This window comes from Mus pahari, chromosome 4 (assembly GCF_900095145.1).
Source record: "Mus pahari chromosome 4, PAHARI_EIJ_v1.1, whole genome shotgun sequence".
Taxonomy (NCBI): Eukaryota; Metazoa; Chordata; class Mammalia; order Rodentia; family Muridae; genus Mus; species Mus pahari.
Genome location: NC_034593.1, coordinates 61,333,181 through 61,341,747, shown reverse-complemented (window position 1 = coordinate 61,341,747; position 8,567 = coordinate 61,333,181).

Here is an 8,567-nt window from a genome sequence, read left to right as displayed (position 1 = left end):
GCTGGCTAGTTTTTATGTCAGTGTGACACAAGCTAGAGCCAGTTTTGAGGTGGGAGATTCAGTTGAGAAAACGTTCCCATGATATTGGCCTGTGGGCAAGCCTGTGATGCATTTTCTTGATGGATGAAATTCTTTCTCAAAAGAAGAATCCAGCTCACCGTGGAGGGTGGCTCCCCTGGGCAGGTGGTCCTGGGTGCTACAAGAAAGCAGGTTGAGCAAGCCAGTCATCAGTGCTGTTCCATGGCTCTCCAGGTTCCTACCCTGCTTACGTTCCTCCCGTGACTTCCCTCTATGATTGACTGGGAATATAAGTGAAATAAACTCTTCTCACATTGCCCTGGGGTTGGTATCACAGCAATACAAACCTTAACTAAGGCATGTGCCAATACATGTGTTATTAAGTCCCTTCCACTACGTCCATTCTACACATCTAACCTGAGACGGCTTCTGCGCATTCCTCCTTTACATCCGTGTGCTCATCAAAGCACCTCTCATGCTACCTGCTGCTGACTCTCATTATCCTTACCAAACCTTAATTAAATGGTCCAGGTACATCCTTCTCCTGGGCTGTACATGAGGAGATCATGATTAAATGAGAGCCAGCTTGCTGGATCTTCGATCAATAAGGCACAGCCAAGTCCAAGTGCGGGCTCCTACTGAACCTGCTACAGAGCTCATGGGTTCAAACACATGAGTCGTGTCTTAAAGGCCTCCTGGTGTTTGCAGGGCTGCATTCGTTTTGGAGACCCTAATGAGAATGGCTACTTGATTTTGTGAGCTGCTGGAGACTACCCACACTCTGTGCTTCATGCCCACATGTTTCCCTTGCCTGAGTGTTCTACTTCCATGCTTCTATCTGTTTTTGGTTCTTAACTCAGGCGTGTGTGCTCATGCATGAGAGGGATATGTGTGTCACAATCATGGAGGTCAGAGGACAACGTTTTAGACTTGGTTCTCTCCTTCTGCTTTTACATGGCTTCCAAGGCCACCAGAAAAGAGCAGCAATAGCTCTTATCCACTGAGCCATGTCACTCCTCCCAATTAATGTGAGACTGATATGATAATCTCCCTGTTTCAATGTCCTGAATTCAGTCACTTTTCCTATACACTGAATCACTCACAGTTCTAAGAGCTGGAGCTTGGGCGTGGCTGGGGGCAGGCATTACCTACCACATTCTACTGGTTTTCTTACTTACCTGGTTTACCCCCAACACTGGCCAAATGAAGAGCTCCCCCAACATCATTGTTCAGACAGAGCACTGAAGAGAAAGCAGGAGTATGCTGCCAAGACATCAAGCGGTCACAGGTGTGACCTGCAGACGCTGATATCTTAAAGCCAAGGTCACTGAAGCAAAATGTTTTCTTGGATCTCCAGTCCTCTTGCTCCACTCCCTCCCCACAAGGCAAACCACAGAACTGGAGTTTCCCCTTCTTGGCGTGAGTCATAAAAGTAGAGCCTCCTTCCTAAGGCAAATGATAAAGACTGGACTTGTCCTGTCAGCTTTCCCCACGGCTCTGCCTTATAGCTAGCTGTAAAGCTACTCTCTGACCTACGGAGTCTGATAGTAGATTAGGAGATACTGGGTACAGGAGGGAGCTTGCTCTGCACTTAGAGAAGGAGTATTTCTCAGTGTCCAAGAGGAGTCTGAGTAGATAGGACCTGCTGTGTTTTCTATGCAGTCTAGTAGCAGTCAGCCAGACCCTTTTATTCAGAGATCTCCAAGGCGATCCCTGCTTTTTCCTGAAAATGGACAGTTCTCCCTGAGTCTTTGGGTCCTCAGTCTGAAGATACACCAGTTATCTAAACCTATGGCCAAATAAACATGCTACACTCTTCCCTTGTTAACCTGTCCCTTGGTATGGGGTTGTCAGCCATCACCTTTTTATGATGGCAGAAAACTGCTCACCCCCTTTCCTGACTCTACAAAGCCCTTCCTAGAGTAGGGTCGAAGTTGCTGTGGACTTCACCCTCTGCTCTGTCTCCTCAAAGGCAAAGAGAAGAATCAGGGGCTTTGCTTTCCTCCAGCCCCAAGTGCTTTTCAGGAGGTTTTATCTACCGGGGCAGGCTTACTAGGAACCTTTTCTCCATTTTAAACACTATGTGAGCATTCTGTCTATATTAGAAACAGTGACTTCCATCTCCCAGGTTGACATTTGACCCTTTCTTATGAGTCCCCTTTGACTGAGCAGTGCCACTGTAGCCACACAACACTGTACCACACAAACAAGCGTGGAAAGAGTTCCAAGTGTGTAAAAGTCGCTTTTATTCTCCTGATGAAATTGTCCTCTCCAAGGCTTACCGCCTCTGTCTGCTAACCTAGGCCAAGTCGTGGAAGCTCTGTACCATCTAATCCAGGCCTAGAGCGTTTTCAGTCTCTGAGACTTACTCCTGAATACGCTCACCCTTTCTAGCTCTTTCTGAACTCAGACTGGCTGGTTTCACTCAGCTGTTCTGGCTTAAACTCCTCTCCATGCTGACTAATTCAGACCGGCTTCTCTAACCTTCTGACTGAATTGCTCTGTCTGGTTTCAACTCCAGAAATTTGTTCTAATCTTCCTGCCCCTTCTCATTACCCAACTTCAACTGCCTTTGCCAGACTGTACTGAACTCACGAACGAGTGGAAAATTGGCTGCCTCCTTCTACCAACTAATGTCACCTTCGTTCCTTGGGATGAAAGGTATGTACTAAAGGCGAGCCTCTCTTCCAGCAAGAGGGAATAGAGATGTGTGCTAAAGGTGTGTTTGTATTCCAGCCAGAGTGAGTAGCCATGTTGCTAGATTCAATCTCTTCACAGGAGTGGAAACGGGTGTCTGACTCACATTGGATGGGTAAGTGATGATTTTAAGTTTGGGGGAAAAGGAGGCAGCGTACCAGTGTCAGAATTCCACAGCTTTTTCAGTTCAGAGTCAGTCTTTGATTATAAGAAGAATTGTGAGGTATTTAAGTTAAATGTGTAGAGAGTCAACTTATGATTGCCTAATAGTGCCTTTTAATCCTACTGTGGTCCCCATATTTTTCAGTTTTATTTCAAAAAAAGGAATCTTCTCTTCCTCCCACCCTAAATGTCTTGTTTCTTTTACTTCTTCTTACACTTCTAATGAATAGCACCGTGGACTTAGTGGATTCTGTTGTTCCTGTTATTTTTCATTAATTCAATGTGCTGTAACCCATTACCACTTTATTTATTTATTTACTTACTTATTTATTTTTGGATGTTCAACACTGTGTCAGACTTGGCTGGTGGAAGGCCCTTTTATTTGCTCCCCAAACCTTTTGACCTCCCTCTCTTGGTTTCTATTCCATTACATAACGAAGGTTTCACCTTACTCTTCCCTTGGCCCAGATCTGAAGCACTGCTTCTTCAAGGAGCTCTGGCTCTTCTCAGAGGAGAACAGTATGGAGAAACCATGCTTTGTTCTCGAGGTCTGCTTGTTATCACCAGATGCCACTGCCTCTTGGCCTTTTTTTGTGTCTATTTGGCATGTCCCTTTGTTTGGCTTCATAGGATTTTGCTCTGGAAATGTTCCTTGAAAAGTCTCCCAGGGAGAAGCATTTGGGTTATCCCAATATTTTCTATGTCATTAAATGAGAAACCTTGTACATCCATTGCCTTAGGTCTGTTTGTGATTCTTGAAGGAAAATTCCTACAGGGGAGAGGGTTAGAGCAAAGGAAAGTACAAATGTAGCTTTGCTCCGTTTTGTCAAGTTCCCCTCCATGGACAAGGTGGGGAAAATGTGTGTGACATCTACTGGACAACAAAGTGTGTCTTTTTTATACAAGGCATTATGTACTTGAAAATCATTGGATAGATTTTAAGTGTTCTTCTCATCATGAAAACTATGTGAGTAATGAATGTGTCAGTCAGCTCCACCAGTGGCTTCACAAGGCACGCCTGCTTCAAGACTTGGTGTACATCATAAATATGGAGGGTTTTCATTTATCAATGAAAAAAAAGGCCTTTGTGGGCTTTTTACATTTATTTTTATTTTAAAATTTTATTGGCTGGTGAGATGGCTCAGCAGGTAAGAGCACCCGACTGCTCTTCCAAAGGTGCAGAGTTCAAATCCCAGCAACCACATGGTGGCTCACAACCATCCTTAACAAGATCTGACTCCCTCTTCTGGAGTGTCTGAAGACAGCTACAGTGTACTTACATATAATAAATAAATCTTTAAAAGAAAATAAAATTTTATATCTACATGTGTGCATGCATGCATGTGTGTGTGTGCGCGTGCGTGCGTGTGTGAGCGTGTGTGCGTGCGCGTGTGCGTGCGCGTGTGTGTGCGTGTGCATGTGCGTGCGTGTGTGTGCATGTGCGTGCGTGTGTGTGTGTGTGTGTGTGTGTGTATGTGTGCGCGTGTGCGTGTATGTGTGTGTACACGGATCCAGGCATCCTCAGAGATCAGAAGGTGTCTAACCCTGTGGAGCTGAAGCTGCATGGTGTTGAGCCACCTGGTGTGGGTGCTGATTCTCTGGAAGAGCAATAAGTGTTCTTAACTTCTGAGCCATCTCTCCAAACCCAACATGTACGGTCTGAAATGGTGTATTGACTTAACATAAACCCAGAGAGAAAGAATGACTGCAGGAAGATGCATTCAATGTCAATAGCATTCTTCCCTGTTCTCCAGGCTGTCTATTATTTTAGGATACATTTCTGATGAAAACCTCATTTCTGTTAAACAGCTTCTTCTCTGTATCTTATCCATGCTTAGACTCTTGAGTACCATAGGAGAATGTTTGATAGCAGAATTATGCCACAGCTTAAGAGAGAATTGCATTGTAGAGGTACAATGAAGAATTCTCACCAAGAGTTGGGGCTCAGTTATACTCTGAGGCCACAGTTTGTGGTTTTCACAATTAAGAAAGCTGAGGATGGAAAGATGGCTCTGTGGTTAAGGGCTCATACATTCCTGCAGAGGACCTGAGTTCAATTCCTAGCACCCTCCTCAGGCAGATCACAACTGCCTGTAACTCCAGCTCATTTTAGGTCTTCAAGAATACCCGCATGTGCAAGCACATACCCACACAGAGACAAAGAAATACACACAATTAAAATATAAAATAAAGGCAGGAATTGTGACTCCTTTAGTCCCAGCACTCAGGAGACAGAGGCAGGCAGAGTTCTGTAAGTTTGAATCCAGTCTGTTCTGCTTAGTGAGTTCCAGTCCAGCCAAGGCTACATAGAGAGACCCTCTAAAAAAGAAAAGAAAAGAAAAGAAAAGAAAATTTATAAATAAAATAAAGACGATCGAAGTGGCTGGTGGTGGCTTTGCAGTTCAGATCTCTTCCATGTAGGTGTGTGTGTGTGTGTGTGTGTGTGTGTGTGTGTGTGTGTGATGATTACCCAATATCGTTATGTGAGAATACAACAAGACAGCATATAGAAAAGTCTAGGGCAGAAGTTTTAAAAGTTCCAAAGCCATAAAGCATGTTGGCTACTTTAGCTTTTGTGGGTCTCACTATTAAAACTTGGTCACAGCGCCCCCGTGTGCTCATGCATTGAACTGTTTCTCACAAAGGGATCTCTCATGTTAATACACTTCAAATAAAAAATTTATGGAATGTCGTTTACACTCAAATTTTATATAGAATGTGAGGATTAAACAGCTTTTTAAGAAAATATGTCTTGTCTCTGACTATAAGAGTAATTTAAAAAATAATCAGAACACAGAAACACAGAAAACAAAGGGTCCTGAGTTCAAGGTATTCCTAGGCCACAAAACAAGACCAGGAATGGCCCGGGAAGGACAGTGGGTAGAGGAATGGCTCCTTCAGTGAAGCTCTTGCTGAGAACCTGAGTTAGATCCCCAGAACCCAGCTAGGAAAGCAAAGCCAAGCGGTGGTGCACACCTCTCCTTCCTGTGATCTGACACAGCAGGAATTGTGGTACACACCTCTCCTGTGATCTGACACAGCAGGAATGGTGGTGCACACCTGTCCTTCCTGAGATCTGACACAGCAGGAATGGTGGTGCACACCTCTCGTTCCTGTGATCTGAAGCAGCAGAACCTCTGGGGCTCACTGGCCAGCCAGGCTAACTGAACTGGGGAGCTCTCTCCATTCGCTGACAGTCACCCTGAAAGATAAAAGGAAATGGGGATGGAGGGATGATGGCTCAGTGGTTAGGAATACTTGTTGCACAATTATGAAAACCAATGTTTCAATCCCAGGAACTATGCCGTCAGTTCAATACCCTGCAAAACATCTATAACTCCATCTCTGAGAGATCTGATGTCCTTTTCTGGTCAAATGTTCATACATGTTGTGCATGCACAAGTGAAATGGGGCCAAGTCGCCAAGCCTGAAAACCCCAGTTCAATCCCAGAGGCACATATAGTGGAAGGAGAGAAACAATAACTTCAAGTTGTCCTCTGACCGCCCCCCCCCCAACCAAATCATTCATAGCATGTTCACTCATCCTCATAACCCCCAAAACACTAAATAAATAAATGTAATTCTAAAAACAAATAAATGAAATATGTATTTCAAATATAAACAAAGAGGAAACAGTTAAGACACACTAGTCTCCCCAGGCAGGTGCACACAGATGCATATGCACACGTGCACACACATAATAATAGTGTTTTCGTAGGACTCAGTGACAAAGGAGGCTAGAGGCCAGGTCACCCTAGGCTGTATAACTAAACTATACCTTGTTACAAGAAGGACCGGAGAGGTGGGGGGGTGGGGGTGGGTGGAGATGGAAGGAGGGACAGGCAGAGGAAGGGAGGACTGCCTCTCACTTTCTGTGCTCACTGTACGAAGTTTGGGAATTGTAGTTACCCACAATGCAACTGTCCGAATGCTTCCATGTTGTTTATTTTCTGCGTAATAGAATGGGTTTTAACCTTACAAATCAAAATGAGTGTGTCTGTAGAGATTGAATTTTAGAATGAAAGTAAACTGCATCTTTTGCTTTTAAGTGACCAGAAATGAAAGGAGAAGATAAAGAGGTATTTCCTGTGGTGAAGAGCAGGTGGTGTCCTGTCACCACAGTCGCTCATGTTCTTTATTAATAGACAGCTAAAGTGCAAAGAATGCCAGTGGGGGAATGGATCAAGGTGCAAGAAACCCAACCTGGCTTAGGAACACCAGACCATTTGTGTAAGTTAACATGTGTCTATGAAAGTAAGCTTGCTATACTAGAACAATTAGCATTTTCTTTAATGCAAGTAAACAATTTAAGAGCATCTCGCACTTGTGTGTGTGTGTGTGTGTGTGTGTGTGTGACTTTGAGGGTAAGAACATATGGAATATATAGGTCCACAATTAAATGTACTCAATTACTTTAAACGTATTTTCTGTACATATGTGTGTGACTGTATATGTGTACACCACCCGAATGCAGGAACCTACGGAAGTCAGAAGAGGGAATCAAATGCCATGGAATTGGAGGTTGACAGCTGTGAGCAGCAACAAGGCTGCTGGGAATCAGAACCGGATCCTCTTCAGGAGCAATAAGTGCTCTTAATCTCTCAGGCATTCCTCCTGCCCTGTAATCATCTACCCTTGAAATCGGTAATGCAAAGGAAGATAAGAGCAAAGAGAGGGGGCTGGGCTACAGGCAGGAGAAGTGCGCCAAACTTCTCCAAGAGGTCGCCTTCATATACTTTGGAGTCTTTGTTGTGGGGTCTTTTGTTCATAGGTGTGCATGTGTGTGCATGTGTGCATATGTACAAACCTGTGTGCAAGTGTGTGTGTGTGACAGTAAGTCCCTGATTCCACTTTTCTACATGGCTCTCAACCAATAATGGGTGTTCAGTAAAAATATGAACAGATAGTCTGTTTGTAATGTTTGGCTTCTAGATGCATTCCTCAACAAAAGAGACGAAGCAAGGCTCTTCTGGGAAATGATTAACTTAAGCGCGGAGGTAGCCAGGTAGGGCAAGAACAAGGTTAACTGGGAGGGAGCCTCAGTGTTTCTTAGGCAGGGAAGTGCTCAGAGGACCCATTGGTTGGACATAGCAACTAGCTTAAAGGACTTTTATTCACTGGGAAAATTCGGGACAGTTTGAGTATCTAAGCATAATGTCAGAGAGCACACCGGGAATGGTCTACAATGTAGGGTTCAATCTGCCACACGTTTTCTCAGAAAGAGGCTAAAATGAGCCTCGTGCAGAGGCTGAGAGGCCTCCGCATAGCCTTTTCAGAGCCTTTTTTGAGCCAGCTTGAAAGAAGGCCTGCAGAGCGGAAGTTGTGGGCCTGAGGCTCTTCTCTGGGTCAAAGAAAGGGGAGAGGAGGTAAGGGAATCAGAGGGCATTTCTGCCAGGCACAGGGATTTGCAGCCCTTTGCTGCCAAACTGGAACAATAAAGGTCCAGTCATTTTTTTCTCTCTACGTGAACTTGGAAAGGCATATCTGGGTCCTGGGCAATGGGTTGACCTCCATGTGTTTAAAGACTATGGGTTTTAATTTTACAAATCAAAATCAATGTGTCTACAGAGATTAAATTTTAGAATGAATGTAAACTGCACCTTTTGTTTTTGTTTTTGGTTTTGGTTTTTCGAGACAGGGTTTCTCTGTATAGCCCTGGCTGTACTGGAACTCACTTTGTAGACCAGGCT